Source organism: Mustela erminea, chromosome 19 (assembly GCF_009829155.1).
Source record: "Mustela erminea isolate mMusErm1 chromosome 19, mMusErm1.Pri, whole genome shotgun sequence".
NCBI classification, from domain to species: domain Eukaryota; kingdom Metazoa; phylum Chordata; class Mammalia; order Carnivora; family Mustelidae; genus Mustela; species Mustela erminea.
The window spans coordinates 8,363,660-8,380,976 of NC_045632.1; the positions used below are offsets into that span (position 1 = coordinate 8,363,660).

Here is a 17,317-nt window from a genome sequence, read left to right on the forward strand (position 1 = left end):
ATGACAAGGGATGGAGGAGGGTGTTGGATGATGCAGTCATGTGGGCAGCTTTAAGATGTCACATGGTAGAATATATGTTTGAGATGAAGAAGCCTTCTGGACAGTGGAAAGGCTGGATCGGCTGGGCATGTGCTGTGGTTGCTCCCTCATTTCCCAGGTAGGTAATGCCAGTCAAGGGCAGATCCAGTGTGGTTGGGAGATACTTCAGGGAAGCTACTTCACTGCTGTGCTAAACCTTCCTCCCTTCTTCAGTGCCATCATGAATGTAGTACTAGGGGTGTCTGGGTGGCTCAGTCATTAAATGTCTGCCTTAGGCTCAGGTCATGAGCCCTGCATTGGGCTCCCTGCTCAGTGGTGATTTGGTTTCTCTCTCTCCTCTGCCCATCACCACCCAGCACCACAAGTGCCTCTCTCATTTTCTGAAATAAAATATATTTCTTAGAGATTTTATTTACTTATTTGACAGAGAGAGGGAGTTCACTAGTAGGCGGAGTGAGAAGGGAAAGCTTGCTCCGTGTTGAGCAGAGAGCCTGATGTGGGGCTGGATCCCAGGACCCTAAGATCATGAGCCAAAGGCAGAAGCCGAACCCTCTGAGTCTCTCAGGCACCCCAGCAGTTGATACAATAGAGTTGCCTAGGGGCACCTGGGTGGCTCAGTGGGTTAAAGCCTCTGCCTTCGACTCAGGTCATGGTCCCAGGGTCCTGAGATCAAGCCCAGCATGGGGCTCTCTGCTTAGCAGGGAGCCTGGTCCCCCCCCCAGCCCCGTCTCTGCCTCTTGTGCCTACTGCTCTGCATACTTGTGATCTCTCTTTCTCTGTGTGTCATATAATTAAACAAAATCTTAAAAAAAAATAAAAAATAAAAAGACTTGCCTACCTAGAATAGACACATGAAAAACTGTTCATCATCATTAACCATCAGGGAAATTCAAATCAAAACCACATTGGGATACCACCTTACACCAGTTAGAATGGCCAAAATTAAAAAGACAGGAAACACAAAGGGTTTCAGAGGATGTGGAGAAAGGGGAACCCTCTTACACTGTTGGTGGGAATACAAGTTGGTACAGCTACATTGGAAAACAGTGTGGAGATTTCTTGATAAATTAGAAATAGAGCTTTCCTATGACCCTGCAATTGCACTCCTGGGTATATACCCCAAAGATAGAGATATAGGGAAAAGAAGGGCCATCTGTACCCCAATGTTCATAGCAGCCATGGCTACAGTCACCAAAGTGCACAAAGAGCCAAGATGACCTTCAACTCATGAATGGACAAAGAGGATGTGGTCCATATATACATATACATATACAGATACATATGTATATGTATCTGTATATGTATATGTATATATGTGTATATATATATATATACATATACATATATACAGTGGTGTATACATTGTGCATATATACAATGGTCCATATATACAATGGTGTATTATGCCTCCATCAGAAAGGATGAATACCCAACTTTTGTATCAATGTGGTCAGGACTGGAGGAGATTATGCTGAATGAACTACATCAAGCAGAGAGAGTCAATTATCATACGATTTCACTTATTTGTGGAGCATAAGGAATTAACGGAGGACATTGCATGATGCAGAGGAGAAGTTAGTTGGGGGGCATCAGAAGGGGAGATGAAGCATGAGAGACTGTGGTTTCTGAGAAACAAACTGAGGGTTTTGGAGGGGGTGGGTGGGAAGTTGGGTGAGCCTGGGGTGGGTATTAAGGAGGGCACGTATTGCATGGAGCACTGGGTGGGTGCATAAACAATGAGTCTTCAAAAAGTGAAAAAATAAATTACAAAAAAAAAAAAAAGAGTGGTCCACCTGGAGGGACAAACATTGTTTCATAAATATTTAGTCTCTTCTTTCTCCTCTGAATACAATCCCCTCCTTGGAAATTCTAAATCCCACCTCCTCCTCCTTAAGTCACCATGACACAGAAGCCTCACCTTCTCTTTGAGCCTCATGTCTTTCTCAATCCCATACTTAAGAACTTGGTGTTTTTTGTGGGTTTGTGTGTGTGTGTGTGTGTGTGTGTGTGTGTGTTTTTGTTTTGTTTTGTTTTGTTTTTTGTGAAACTGTCTGACATCATTGAGAACAACACAGGAAAAACAAACTTTCCTCTCCTCACATTCATTCTGTTGTGTGAACTGACCTCCATGCTTCAGACCCGGAACAGAACGTGCACACAGAGTTGGGGATCAAGGGCAGCTGGAGCTTCATTGCTTTGCCAGCCAAGGAGGCCTCAGCAGGTCCGGCCGTGAAACCTGCAGCCGGCCCAGAGGAAGGGGTTGGGGGTTTGTAGGAAAACACTGGATTATGTCTGAATTCCAGAGGAATCGTATCTGTGCTGCCAGTGCTGTTAATCATGTTGTCGGGGTGGAACCAATTCCCAAAACAAAGTGCTGAGAAATGAGGAGAAGAGGTTTGTGGAGAAGAGAAAGGTTACTTATTTGGAAATGGAGTCTCACTGAAGCATTAATTGCTTTTTTCTGTGTTCAACCTATTGCTTTTTAAGTGGTTTTCATTTCAGTCAGCAAGACAGCTGTTGTAAGAATTCATACTATACAGTGAGAAACCAGTCAGTGTTTTCTGGAATGGCTAAAATAAAGAAAAAAGACAACACCCAATTTTCCTGAGAACGCTGAGAATTAGAATTCTTGTACATCGCTGATGGGAGGGTAAAAAGTAGACGGGCTGTGGATAACAGTGTGGCAGGTCCTTATAAACAGAAACACTTACTGAAGGGGACTATTTGTTACCCCAAAATATGTCTCCTTGGCCTGAGCATTATTTTCCGCCGGTTATTTTGAATCAAAGGCAGATAAAGGAAAAGCTCTGAAATCCTGTGTTACTTTGAAAGAGACATTTGCATTTATATAGTAAAGTTCAGTCTGTCGGGTATCTCCCTTTGTGTAGCAGAAAGAGGCAGAAGGTGTCAGCCTCCTGAAACTCTGATGGTGGGAAGGCAGGGCTCAAACTCTGCTCCCAGCCCCAGCCTTGGTTACCCTGCTTGGCCTGGTCACCTCCCCAGTTCCTTCCCAGTAGGTCACCTGTGGAGTTTCAGGAAGGATCTTCTCTACTGGCCTTACCCTCAGACTCTGTCCCTTGGTTTGTGTGAAAACAACACTGTTGTGTTAATTAAGGGCTCCAGGAGTTTCTCAGGGAGGCCAGAGGGGAGCCCGAGGGTTTTCCTAGAGTGGATTTGCGGCTTTGGTCCTGGAGAGGTGACAGGGTTTCTGCTCCATGAGTCTGGGAGGGTCGGGTCCATGCTGCCCACGGTTCCGATGCTGATGCTGAAGTTGTGAGTGGCGGTGGCAGGGGACCCCTCCCTCCCCACAAAGCAGGTGAGGAAAATGCAGGGATGGGTGTTCTCAGGGGAGCTCACAGTTTCTGAGCTGCTCCTGACGCAAAGGACTGGGAAGTTGGGCCTTTTCTGCATCACCGAGTCCTGCCCGCTGGCGAGCGGTGTGAGGAGAAGGAACTCTGTTGCTGGATTTCAGGGCATTTTCTCCTGACGCAGCTGTGATTTCCCCCAGATCCCTCATGAGGACGAAATCTAGAGGTGGGGGCAAAGGCAGAAATGGCCGGTTCTCAGCCTGGTGTCCCCGCGGAGCCATGTTCTCTGTTTCTCTGCAGACCCTCGCGTTTAGAAGCTGCAGATGGGGATGCCTTGAGTCTGGGTGCTTCTCGCTTCTGCATTCACCTATTTTTAAGATGTGATCAGAAGTGATACTCATGGTTTGTTCTTTAGAATGCTTCTCTATGTCCCAGAGCATTTTGTCCTGTCCCCAACCTGGCTTCGATAGGGCATCAGCAGTTGTCACTTTGAATTGAAGTCCTACGAGGAGTGACAATACTCCTTTGGTGGCAGATCCATAGGGGAAGGTGTCAAGTCCGAGATTCCTGTGTCTGATGAGGTCTGGTCCTGGGATATCAGAGAGGGAAATCATTTCTCATTCAGGCTCATCTGGATTTTCGATCAGCTGTGTAGCTGGGGAGTAAGGAAATGCAGATATAAACTCGGTGGGTATGAGTCCAGAAAATTTGGAAATTTCTCATTCTAAAATGTGAGTGTGTGTATCTCTCCACCTTTAGCATGTGAAAGTCCACTAGAGGAGGGTGCCTGGGAATCTCAGTCAACTAAGCTTGGACTGTTGGTCGTAGCTCAGGTCAGGATCTCAGGGTCCTGGACTGATATCCCCGCTTCTGGCTCTGTGCCTAGAGGGGAGTCTGCTTGACATTCTCTTTCTCCCTCTTCTGCTGATCTCCATCTCCTCTAAAGTATAAATAAATCTTGGGGACCAGGGTGGTTCTGTTGGCTAAGAGTCTGCTTTCTGCCTCCAGCTCAAGTCCTGAACTTGAGGACCTGGGATCCAGCCCCACAGTGAGCTCCAAAATCAGCCAGCACCCTCCTCTCCTGCTGCTCCTCTGCCTGTTTGTGCGCTCTCTCGCTCTCTTTGAAAGACATACAATCTTTTTAAACAATTGTATTTATTTGTAAGAAAAGAGTGAGAGCACAAGTAGGGTGAACAGTGGGCAGAGGGAGAAGGCTCCCTGCTGAGGAAGGAAACCCGCCCACCATTGTGAGAGACATTCTTGAGCCAAAGGCTGATGCCCAACTTACTGAGCCACCCAGGCATTCCAATAAATAAAATCTTTAAAAAGAAGGTTATATAGGGGCGCCTGGGTGGCTCAGTGGGTTAAGCCTCTGCCTTAGGCTCAGGTCGTGATCTTGGGGTCCTGGGATCGAGACCCACATCGGGCTCTCTGCTTGGTGGAAAGCCTGCTTCCTCCACTTTCTCTGCTGCCTCTCTGCCTATGTGTGATCTCTGTCAAATAAATAAATAAAGTCTTAAAAAGAAAAAAAAAGATTACATAAATCTTCAGGAGTTAAAATTTAAAAAGGACTAAACTAGCTATTTCTAGCTCATGGACACTGTTCTGTCTTAGTGTAGGGTCTCTGTCAGTCGCCTGAGGCCCCAGACGAGGGTCCATGATTGGCTGGAAGCTCATCCCACAGCACTGTCAGAATTGCCCCAAGGCAGGACAAAGGCTGGAGAAGTTAATTGAATACCTAAAAGACCAGCAGGCAGAAGGGCACAGAAGAGCAGGTCTGCAAGGAACAGTGAGTAGGCGTGTTTCTTAAAGGGGAGTTATGGGGAACATGTGAAACCTTCCCAGTTTTGGTCATCGTACTTGGTTTCAGAAGCCCATTGGTTCATTAGGGCCTTGGGAAAGTGGAGGTGGGTCCCCTGCTGGGCCTGTCTGGACTCAGCCAAGTGGGGCCCTCCCTCCACTCCTTTGCTCAAGCCTGCTTACCTAAAAGCAGCCTCTACAGATCATATACTGATTGAATTGAGTATATATATCCAGTGTATTTCCAAAATTAGGCCTATATTCTGAATTCCTGTTCTCAGTCTACAGAAAAGCACCATCAGTGGTGTGTCCTTTGATGTGCATTAGGCACTGATAGCAATTCGTTTCCATTCAGCTGATATGAACTTCTTTTATTGGCTTGGTGCTGTCTGCCAGATCCTCCCCTGTAATGTATCTATTTTCCCTCCTGTCATTTGTAAGGAACATAGGATACTGAGGAATATGAAGGAACTATCCCAATTCAGGTGCAAACTTCATTCATCTCATTTTCTCTTACTTGTAGGTTTCTCTTTCTCTCTCTCTCTCTTTTTTGGGTTAAACATTTTCTCAGTTGAGATAGAGGGAGCACATGAGTGTGGAAAGGGGAAGAAGGAGAAGCAGGTTCTCCACTGAGTGGGGAGCCCAACTCAGGGGTCCATCCTAGGAGTCTGGGATCATGACCTGAGCTGAAGGCACACCCTTAACCAACTGAACTATCCGGGGACCCCTTGCTTAGGCTTTCTGATGAGGAGAACAAAGTCAAAAGATGTGTGGATAAAATTAAATTTCTATCAACTTCAAGTCTGGTTCTTTTTTTTTAAATTTTTTAAAAATATTTATTTATTTATATGACAGAGAGATCACAATTAGGCAGAGCAGCAGACAGAGAGGGGAAGCAGGCTCCCTGATGAGCAAAGAGTCTGATGTGGGTCTCCTGATCCCAGATCCCAGGGATCATGTCCGAGTTGAAGGCAGAGGCTTAACCTACTGAGTCACCCAGGTGCCCCTTCAGTCTGTTGATAAATACCTGAGAAAGGCAGAGTAGGACATTCCTCAGGGAACTCACAACTGCCTCAAGGTTAATATTTTGTTGGATGCAAAAAGCAGCCTTAACTTGACACTAGCCAGACCTCCAGGACCTTGTAATTCCTCTTTAACATATGAAAATTGCTCTGGAAACTTCTTGAACTCTATTCCCCAAATATAGGTTGGCCATCATCCTTCAAGCTTGTGGCCCACTGATAGATACCTGGAGGGTCTCCTGACTAAAGTGTTGCTAAACAGTGAGTAGCCTCTTCAAAACTCCAGCTGGGAGGCCCTGAGGGTCCTGGAAACTTGCTTCCAAATTCCTTAGAGCCTCCTGCTATTCCTCTCCCCCTCCCCACTTGAAAGAATAGAAGCAGTCACTGCTCACAACTTTCCTCTCCCGTTGCTTTAGGACCACAGTGTTTGTACGATGGCTATCTCAATAATTCCTTCATCATTCAGTCCAGAAGCCCAGTATTTCACATCACATCAGAAACATGTCAGAAATTTCTTGACCATTGGCTCATCTCCCACATCCCAACATTTTGCACTGGACAAGGAGAGCTGTCATCTCTGTGTAGTTGATAGAGTTGACTTCTGGGAGTGAAAGTTCTCAACCAGGCAGCCCCTTGCTCCATAGGTTTTTCTTTAACTCCAAACCCATGTCAGAGAGAAGGAAAGGTCTAATCTGGTTCTAGGTGGTGACACTAACTTTCTGTTTCATCTTAGGGATCATCGTGAACTGTGTCAATAGCCACTTGGTGACTTTAGTATTTATTACAGGGACAGCTGACCTTCAGGGATGTGGCCATAGAATTCTCTGAGGAGGAGTGGGGATGCCTGGCCCACTCTTAGCAGGAACTGTACAGGGATGTGAAGCTGGAGAACTACGGACATCTCCTATTCTTGGGTGAGGAAGACTCCTTCCAGATTTCCCAAACCTCACTGAGGGTTTTGTTCTTCCTGTGAAGACTGTCTCTTGGGAGATTTCACTTTGAATAGGTGAATTCAGATCCAGGCAGAAAGGGAAATAAGTAGGGGTTTGTAGATGGAGAGAAAAATCTTCATGATGCTTCCTTTTCAGCCTTGGCTTCTCCTTCCTCAAGGTAACATTAACCCTGATGTAGTTGAGTGGCAGTTCTAAACACTTGGTGGCATAGAATGGCACTTCTCACATCTTAAACTGAAATTTCCCCTTCTTATTACCATGTCTACTACTTGGAAGTGGAGGTCAGGATGTGAACATTGTAAATGCCTCCAGTGTGTTCTAAAGGGACTGTTGGGCCATAGCTTTTGGGAAACCATTTTCTAGAATTCTACAGTGTCTCCTCTTTGCTGAACACAAACCTGATGGAAAGTTAGAATTGACAACAGTAGTCATTTTCCTTTTTCCTCATAAAAGGAAAAAGATCTCCTTCTGTCAAAGCCAGTCCTGATCATGTTTTTGGAGCAAGAGAAGCAGCTCTGGGATGTGAACAGAAAGGAGACTGGAGGTTTCCATCCAGGTAGGTGGGAATGTTTGAGGCAGATGACAGAGGGAAGGTTCAAGTCTGAAGGAGGAAGGTAGACCTTAACCAGTGGTTTGATTATTTCTCCTTGAAGGAATGTCAGTTGGAGACTTGCCCAGTTTTATGTCTCTCTCTTTCCCAGAGGAACATCTGCTCTCCAATATTATCAAGTTCTTGCGTTCTCTAGGGATTCTCCTTCAGCTTCAGTGATGGTCCATCACATCCAGAGGGAGGGCCAGTAGACTCTCCTTGGAGGGGGAGGGCCTCCATAATCTCCCTCCATTGCTGTGAGGGCCCTGGGGAAGTCATCCTATTTCTGAGGACCTGTGCGCTACAGACTTTGTCAATTCTGGTTTTCATCATGGGACAAGTAGGTCAGGTTAGTTGTATGCACAGTGAGGTTTGGTGGGGAAATTCCCAGAACACTGGAGACAAATTTCTAATGTTTTCTGGCTTTTGCTTTCTAATATTATGGAGGTTTAATCTTAGTCGTACAAAATTGAGTGTCCGTAACTTCAGATAACAAAGCACCGCCCTAAAATGAGAAAATGTACTGCTTTATTTCCCTTCAAAAGGTCCTTTTTCTTTTTCTTTTTCTTTCTTTTTTCTTTTTTTTTTACATATAGAAATTTCCACACTATGAGTTCCATTCCTCAGTGGTGAAGTAATTTAATGTCTCTATTTGTTTCCTAGAATTCCTACATAACAAATGCTATTGAGGAACTAGCACATTTAGAACTTGAACTATTTCCATATAGTTTGTTTAAAATTTTATTTCTTGGGGCACCTGGGTGACTCAGTGCATTAAATCCTCTGCCTTCTGCTCAGGTCATGATCCCAAGGTCCTGGGATGGAGCCCCACATCGGGCTCTCTACTCTGCGGGGATCCTACTTGCTCTTCTCTCTCTGCCTGCCTCTGCCTAGTTGTGATCTCTGTCTGTGAAATAAATAAATAAAATCTTTTAAAAATTTTTATTTTGTTGAGACATAGAGAGAGAGAATGAGTGGGGAAAGGGTAAAAGGAGAGGGTGAAGCAGACTCCCTGCTGAGCAGAGAGCCCAGTGTGGGGCTGGATCCCAGAACCCTGAGCTCATGACCTGAACTGAAGGAACCTGCTTGACTGATTGAGCCCCCAGGTACCCCAAACCTCCATTTTGAAATATCCTTGTGTTCAGTAATGCCATGTTGCTTCATTGGAAACTAATCATGAGCTTTTTCTTCTACTTTCCTCAGAATGTATCAGAATTTAACCCCAAATATTAATTTGTTTGTTACAGGAAGAGAATTTTCAGCTCAGTATATTTCAGGACCATGTGAGTATAACTCAAAATGAATGGGCTTTATGCTTTTTGCCAGTAAATTATGTGTGTTTTTGTCTTGTGTTTGTATGTCACACATATGTACCATGTGACCCCTACTTTTTCTCTCCTTGCTGAGTGGTCAGTGAATGTAGTACTATGTCTTGATGAGTTGTCATCAAGGTAGAGTTAATTTTGGAGTGCCTGGGTGGCTCAGTAGGTTGAGCGTCTGCCTTGGCTTAGGTCATGATCTCAGGGTCCTGAGATCAAGCCCCGCAACAGGCTCTCTGCTCAGCGGGGAGCATGCTTCCCCTCTCTCTCTGCCTGCCTCTCTGCCTACTTGTGATCTCTTTCTGACTGTGTCAAATAAATAAATAAAACCTTCAAAAAAGAAAGATAGAATTAATTTCACCATGTATTTATGGGTGAATTTTTATTCTCTCTGCATGAAAGACTTTTTAGAATTCATAGTAATTCTGAAGCATTTTATACCTCTGTGTCATGTTTCTGTATGAAATTCAAAACATACATTTTATTTTTAATTGTGGCATTAAAACACATGATAGGCCCTGGTACTTTCTCATTGGCTTTTGTGTGTTCTGTGAGTATTTTCATTGTGGTTACCTTAGAGATTCCTTAAAACAGCTTAGTTGTAAATTGAACCAATTAAAGCTCATAGTGTCAATTCCATAGAAAACTCTTCTTCCTGTCTCTACCCCTGCACCTACTTTGTTACCGATGTCACAGATTCTTTTCCTTGTGTACTATATGACCTACATTGATGAGTCTTACACTTTTTTTTTTTTAAAGATTTTATTTATTTATTTGACAGAGAGAAATCACAAGTAGTCAGAGAGGCAGGCAGAGAGAGAGAGAGGGAAGCAGGCTCCCCGCTGAGCAGAGAGCCCGATGTGGGACTCGATCCCAGGACCCTGAGATCATGACCTGAGCCGAAGGCAGCAGCTTAACCCACTGAGCCACCCAGGTGCCCCACACTTTTTTTTTTTTTAAACAAAACTGTGGGTGTCTGGGTTGCTCAGTGGGTTAAGCCTCTGCCTTCAGCTCAAGTCAGATCTTAGCGTCCTGGGATTGAGCCCTGCATCGGGCTCTCTGCTCAGCAGGTAACCTGCTTTCTCCTCTCTCTCTCTCTCTTTCTTTGCCTGCCTCTCTGCCTACTTGTGATCTCTGTCTGTCAAATAAATAAATACATAAATCTTAAAAAAAATACTGTATAGCAGAAATAAATGTGACTGGTATCTCATTACAACGCTGCAGGTTTGTTTAATTGTCTACGTATTTATGCTCAGCGGAGAGCTCTGTGTTCTCGTGTGGTTGCAGTTTCTGGGTAGAATCCTTTTATTTCATCGAGAGCTTTCCTTTAATGGTTCTCGTAGGACAGATCGACTGGTAAACGTAGAGGGGTCTTTACTTGGGAATGTCTTCATTTCTACATCTGTGGAAAAGAGTTCTGCCCGGTATAGTATTCTTGGTAGTATTTTTTGATCTTTCAGTACCTGAATAAATTATGCCAGCCCCATTCTTGTTGGGACTGCTGGGAATCCCACTATATCCTTCTAGGAGCTCTTGCACAAGGTGAAGTGCATTTGCCATGCTGTGTCAAAAGTCTCTTTTTATCTGTGGTGTTTGATGGGTTAATTACAATCTGTTACTGGGTTCATGTGTTGCCCTTTATCCTACTTAGAATTTAGCAAGCTTGAATTGTCTCTTGTGTCCACAGAGGTCACACACCTGTCCTTATGGGGGCCCCTTAATGTGCATATTGGACCACTCGTTGGTGTCCCATGAGTCCCTCAGACTCTGTCCTTTTCCACCTATTTCTTTGGTCCCCTCAGTAGAGAATTTAGAAAAGGTGTCTTTAAGAGTTCTGATTCATTCTTGTCCTTCAAGTCTGTTTCTGATCCCTTAGTGTATTTTTCAATTCAGTAATTGTTCTCATCGGCTCTCAATTTCTGGTTCATGGATGTTACACTTTCTGTCTCTTTGGGTTTATATTTTGGTCATGCTTCATTTTCCCAATTATGTTTCATCACCTGTGTGTTTTCTCTTCTTCCTCCATGAGGATCTTTATGATGGTAATTTGAATTCTTCCCAGTGATTTTTTTTTTTGGGGGGGAGGAGGCAATATATGAGTCTTTATTAACTTAGGGCTAGTTTTGGCGATTTATTTTGTTCCTCTAATTGGAGCATATTTTTCTGTTTCTTTTTATGCCTTGTGATCTTTGAGTGGTAATTTGGAATTTAAGAAAATAGCCTGTGTGTCCAGAATGATGGACTTGCTTTCTTCAGGCGAACACTAATAATAGCAGTTCTGGGTTCTGTCACACATGTCCTGGGCATTTTATCAAGTCTATGCTACAGTAATTTCCTGGTTTCAGGAAGGGGAGTTACTACTTTAGAACGAGTGATCCCCTCCTCTCCCTTTGCCTTCAGCTCTGTCGTCTCTTCCTTATTTGAGCAAAAACTAGCCTTCTGTCTGAGTAGCCACCACACTGCCTCCAGAGGTGCTCTCATTCTCTGTGTCTTCAATGTCAGGCAGGTGAAAAGAAGCCAGATTATTGAACCTTCAGGTCACTCATTTGTCTCTGTGCTGAGGAGAGGAAGGAGTTTTCTCATAGTGTTGCCATGGAAGTTAGGGTGAACAGCCTTGTGGGAAACTGTCCCAATCTTTCCTTGTCTCTTTAATGTCTCTACTTCATTTGTACTTGTGTGGGGGTGCTGTGTTCTCCTAACTGGTTTCTGGAGCATTCTAAAAGGTTATTTGGTCCATTTTTGTCTCCACTGCGGTGCAGAATCCTGGTGGTTCTTATTTCTGTTTCTGTCCTCAGATGGGTATTATTTGGAAGAGAAGAGAGACTTGGAAGTGGAGGAAGCCAAGACAGAGTCTGTTAGAGTCAGATTTAGTAATGAATAAAGTAAATGTGTGTTGTGTATGCTGTGTCTGTGTGTCCCAACACTAACAGGACCACAAGCACAGAGGGTTTTTGAGAGTGACTTCTGTGGGAATAGCTCAGGGTTGACCTGGGACTTAGTTTCTGCAGAGGTTGTCCAAATGGCCCTGGGTCAGAATCACTGGGAGCACTTGTAAATCTTGGATTGCTGTGCCCAGCCTTACATTACCATGTCAGTAGCTCTGGGGGTGCAGCCCCTCACCTTTCCTTTCTTACCCAGTCTCAGGTGGCTGTCTAGGGACTAGACCTTGAGAACCTATATCTGGGGACACATTCATAGTTGTGTTCTTCAGGGAAGGTAGTAGCCCATGGGTAAGGTAGTGAGATATTCAGTTGTGTCGACTTGGTTCTCCAGGAGAGAATGTGAACTCCTGTGTGTTGGGCTTTTCCTGTATTGTACCTTGGATGTCTGATCTTTTGTGTCTAGTTCTGAGGATTCAAACAGAAAACCACTCAGTCTATATTTGTGGTATGGGCTAGAATGTTCACTTTGAAATGTCCATTCATGGAAGCTGTTCTGTGTGTGGATGGCTGGGTGAACCATTCAGTATCAAAGAGGGAAGAGAACCCAAACACCGGCACCTTCTAGAATGGTATATGTTCTGTGTGCCTCCTGTTCCTGTGTAGGGCACCCAAATTCAAACCCTGACTCTACCAATAGTGAGAGGCTCCCTGTACCTTCCTTTATCTAAATCATTTCTTTCAGTGAAAGGACAGTAGTATTAGCCCTAATCCATGAAATCTCAAACATTGAATACATTAATAGTAGATAATTCATCAGTAACGTGTGGGACATACAGTGTATGCAGTATGCAGAGGAAAATGTCAGACACTAGTGAATATTTTGGATTTTGTTTTTAATGATAAAAAGTCACCCACAAGTCATGTTTCATGCTGAATTATCTCTGTTTGAATGAGAATAGTGCACCTTGTTAAAAATAATAGTCCATGTGCATTTGAAACATGGAAGTATCTGTCTGATGCCAATTTTCATTGAAATACTGTGGAACTGCTCACTCTGGTATCTGTGACTTCTCCTTTAGTGAATTGTCAGGAAGGCAAATTTTTTTTTTAATTTTATTTATTTGACAGAGAGAGGTCACAAGTAGGCAGAGAGGCAGGCAGAGAGAGAGAGGAGGAAGCAGGCTCCCTGCTGAGCAGAGAGCCCGATGCAGGACTCGATCCCAGGACCCTGAGATCATGACCTGAGCCAAAGGCAGAGGCTTAACCCACTGAGCCACCCAGGCGCCCCAGGAAGGCAAATTTGAGTGGTTTTATTCACCATCATCTGAATGTAGCCAACTATTTGGCATTCCTTCTAGAGGTATCCCATGGACCTCGGCAGCTTCTGCTGTAAAACAAGTGCGATCATTTTGGATATAAACTTATTCTCTATGAGCACAGAGGGCTAGACATCTGTCCATGGATACATGTGGACTCCTGAGTGCCTTCCAAACCTATGCTGGCAACTCCATGATCAGCCGGGGCCAGAGGTGATACTAAGCATGTGGCGGGACCAAAGGCTATTCTCTGTTGCTCGGCAGGACCATAGGCTGCACTCTGAGGCTTCCCAGGTTCACTGAGGAGGCTCCCTCCTCATGAAGAGGAAGAGGTTATGCTCAGTGCTTGGTCCATGCTGCTGGCTTGTTTTTCTCCCCAGAGGCTGGTTAGAAAGGCTCTGAGGTTGTCTAGGGTCTTTGTTCAGGCTTCCAGTGGGGCAGGATTGGAGGCTAGGATCAACCATGGGAAGTGACTTAGAACTTGCAAAGCTACTCAGAGAACAGAGAATGTTCTAGTTCAAAGCTTTGGCTGGACACCTAAGTCAGTTCAAAGTAGTTCAAAGCGTTGGCTGGACACCTAAGTCAGTCACAGCTGCTAACAAATCTCCTTAGCCAGGTAGGTTCATCTCCTCTCTGCCCACATCAGACATTCCCGTGGATCTCTGATTCGTTGACACTACAAGTTGGAACACTGTCTGGTCTGGCAGCTCTAAGATCTGAGGACTAGTTGCTGTAAGCCCTGCCCACCTTCTCCGTGTCTACAGGGTCCCCAGTGGTCCCTCACTACAGACTCCCCCAGGGAAGCTGAAGGCCGACGCAGAGAGGCAGAGAGGTGAGCTCTCACTGGGCCATCCAGGGAGTGGTTTGCCATTTGGGGAATGCTGGATGTCCACTCTGGTCTTTTTTATCCTGAAGCCATTGTAGTTCCTTCTGGTCCTTGCTAGTGGCACACTGTGTTGGCCCAGGGAATGCGCACTGGGATCCACGTGAAATTGCTCCTGTTACACTTCTATGGTTGTCCTTCTTGGTCTCTGGGGTCCCCAGGTGCTTCAGCCTCACACTTTTGTATTGAGAATCACGCACTGGTGTCTCATGTGAACAGTTGCTCATTGAGCGAAGGTGGAACTACTTCGTCATCATCTGGATGAGGTCCTTCCTCTGTGAGGAACGGTTTTCTCTCTCCCGGGCTAAAAAGAGATGTTTCCCTGAATGCATGTGTTTGTGGGTATGTATTTGTATATATGTGTGTATGAATTTGCACATACAGATGTTTGATATCCAAGAGGTAGAATGTTTAAAACGTGAATTTTTTGATATTGAAACAACATGCTAAGAGAGACAAATGCCTTTTGTGTTAACAATTATTCTGTTAGATGTTTATGTTGCCATGCTGCTTATTTGATTGCTTATCACTACCTGAATTGTTTCTTTCTTTCTTTTTTTTTATAATTTGATAGTCCTTTCTTTAAGTTATAGATACAGGAAAAATGCCAGTGAAATATATTGATGCATCATTTAGTGTTACCTGAAACGTTTGTTTCATTCATGTTTAATATTATAATGGAGATGTTGGGATTTGGATTGACCATGTATTTTAATGTTTTACTTTATACTTTACCTATTGTTTTGTTTTACTATTTCTGTTTTGTGTTTCCTGTGTTCGTATTAAGAAAATATAAACTTTCTTTCAGTCCTTCTCTGTGACCATTATGCATTCAGTAACATTGCTTTAGCTAGAAATAAAGGCATGCTTTTTTTTTTCTTAAGCATGCTTTTTGAATCTGGTCACGGTAGGACATTACATCATACCTGTGATTTCAGTCTGTCAGTACGTGGACATTGTGATGCTTATGTATTTATGTACATCTGGTTTTCATGAGTACATTTTTGTTTTTAAAGTAAAGTCACGTGTGCATAAGAGAAGTGAACCACTCCGTGGAATTTCACAAACTGTTCACATCTCTCCAAGCCAGTGAGATCAGAACACAGAGTACTGTCCTCTAACATTCCCTCTGAACTCCTCAGTAACCCTCCCCCAAACTCGGCACTCTTTTCACCTGTAAGGCAAGAGGTTGCTGTGCTCATTTTGTACTTTACATAAATGGAGTCAGGCAGTGGGGACTCTTGTATTTGGCTTTGTTTCTGTCTATTTGTGAGTTGATGTGTATTCCCGCAGGTTACTGTGCATCATTCATTAGAACGCACGGGTCCCCGAAAGGCTGGTTGTCACAGTCAGTGAAGCATCTGCCTTCAGCTCAGGTCATAATCCCAGGGTGCTGAGATTCAGTCCTGAATGGGTCTCCTTGCTCAGCGGGGAATCTGCTTCTCCCTCTGCCTGCTCTGCCTGCACACCTCTCACTCTGTGCTCTCTCTCTGACAAATAGATTATACACACACACACACACACACACACACACACACTTATTTTAAATTAACATATAATGTAGTATTTGTCCAGGTGTACAGGTCTGTAACTCATCAGGCTTACACATTTCACAGCACTCACCATGGCACATACCCTCCCCAGTGTCCATCATGTAGCCACCCTTTCCCTACCCTCCCAACCCCCAGCAACACTCAGTATATTTTGTGAGATTATGAGTCTCCTATGCTTTGTCTCCCTCTTCATCCCATCTTGTTTCAGTTTTTCCTTCCCAACACCCATGACCCCCCACCCTCCCTCTCATATTCCTCATATCAGAGAGATCATATGATAATTGTCCCTCTCTGGTTGACTGATGTAGCTCAGCATAATACCCTCTACTTCCATCAACATTGTTGCAAATGGCAAGGTTTCGTTGCTTTTGATGGCTGCATAGTATTCCATTATATACATATACCATATTTTGTTTATCCATTCATCTGATAATGGACATCTAGGTTCTTCCTATAGTTTGGTTACTGTGGACATTGCTGCTAAAGCATTCAGGTGCAAGTACCCCTTCAGATCACTACATTGGTATCTTTAGGGTAAATACCCACTAGTGCAATTGTTCAGTTGTAGGGTAGCTCTATTTTCAACTTTCTGAGGGACCTCCATACTGTTTTCCAGAGTGGCTGCACCAGCTTGCATTCCCAGCAACAGTGTATGTAGGAAGATTCCCCTTTCTCTGCATCCTTGCCAACATCTGTCATTTCCTGACTTGTTAATTTTAGCCATTTTGACTGGTGTGAGGTGGTATCTCATTGTGGTTTTGATTTGTATTTCCCTGATTCCAAGTGATGTGTAGCACTTTTTCATGTAAACAAATAAAATCTTAAGAAGGAGAAGGAGAAGAAGAATGCTCCAATTCCATTGTGTGAATACCAAGTGATTGCATCATTCTACTATTAATGGGGGAGGGTTCTCAGTGCGGACTGTCATGAATGGTACTGGTATGTAAAATCTGTAATTTGTCTTTTACTAGCATGTGCATGCATATCTGCTGGCTATTTATATGGGACTGGATTGTTGGTAAATAGGTTATATACGTTCGGCTTTAATAGATGCTACCATGTTCTTCCTCTAACACTTGTGCCCATTTTCACATCCACCAGCAGTGCATGGGGATTCTGGCTTGTCCACATTTTGGTAGGTTATGTGATTTTGATGTTGGGTTCCTGGTTCATACATGATGATACTAAGTCTGGGTTTTATTTGCTTTTTTGCTGGTGTTGTCTTTCTCTGTTATTACAGAGTTGGACATGAACCATGGGATAATCTCTTCTACAAGGTGTCTAATGAATTCTTGTGGTCACCTTTTTGTTACACTTTTTTCTTCAATCTTTGTAGGGCTGTATATTGTGAGAATGAGTCTTTTGTCCCCATATCTCAGTCTACCTCTATTTCTGTCTTTTGAGCTTGTGATGCAGAAAAGTTTTTAATTTTATTGTAATCTCATTCTTCATTTCACATTTTGTGGTTAGTGATGTTTTTTCCCTTGTCTTAGAAATTTTTTCTTATACCCTACCACAGAGACTGAATCCTTTGTATAATCCTCTATAAACACATCATTTTGTGTAAAATTTAAGTAAGAAATGGATTATAAGTTACTGTGCTCTGTGGTTTTCTTAGTGTCTGAGGTTTTCTATTTTTTCCCCCAACATGTC

At 43.8% G+C, this 17,317-nt stretch overlaps 2 protein-coding genes across 2 annotated transcripts in view; one reads left to right on the plus strand and one right to left on the minus strand.

Moving 5' to 3' along the window:
- LOC116579132 (zinc finger protein 11-like) overlaps window positions 1-17,317 on the minus strand; it is a 1,039,038-nt gene that overhangs the window by 122,384 nt on the left and 899,337 nt on the right.
- The window catches only part of LOC116579165 (putative protein ZNF720), a 794,777-nt gene that overhangs the window by 40,939 nt on the left and 736,521 nt on the right, over window positions 1-17,317 (plus strand). The window lies entirely within an intron of this gene.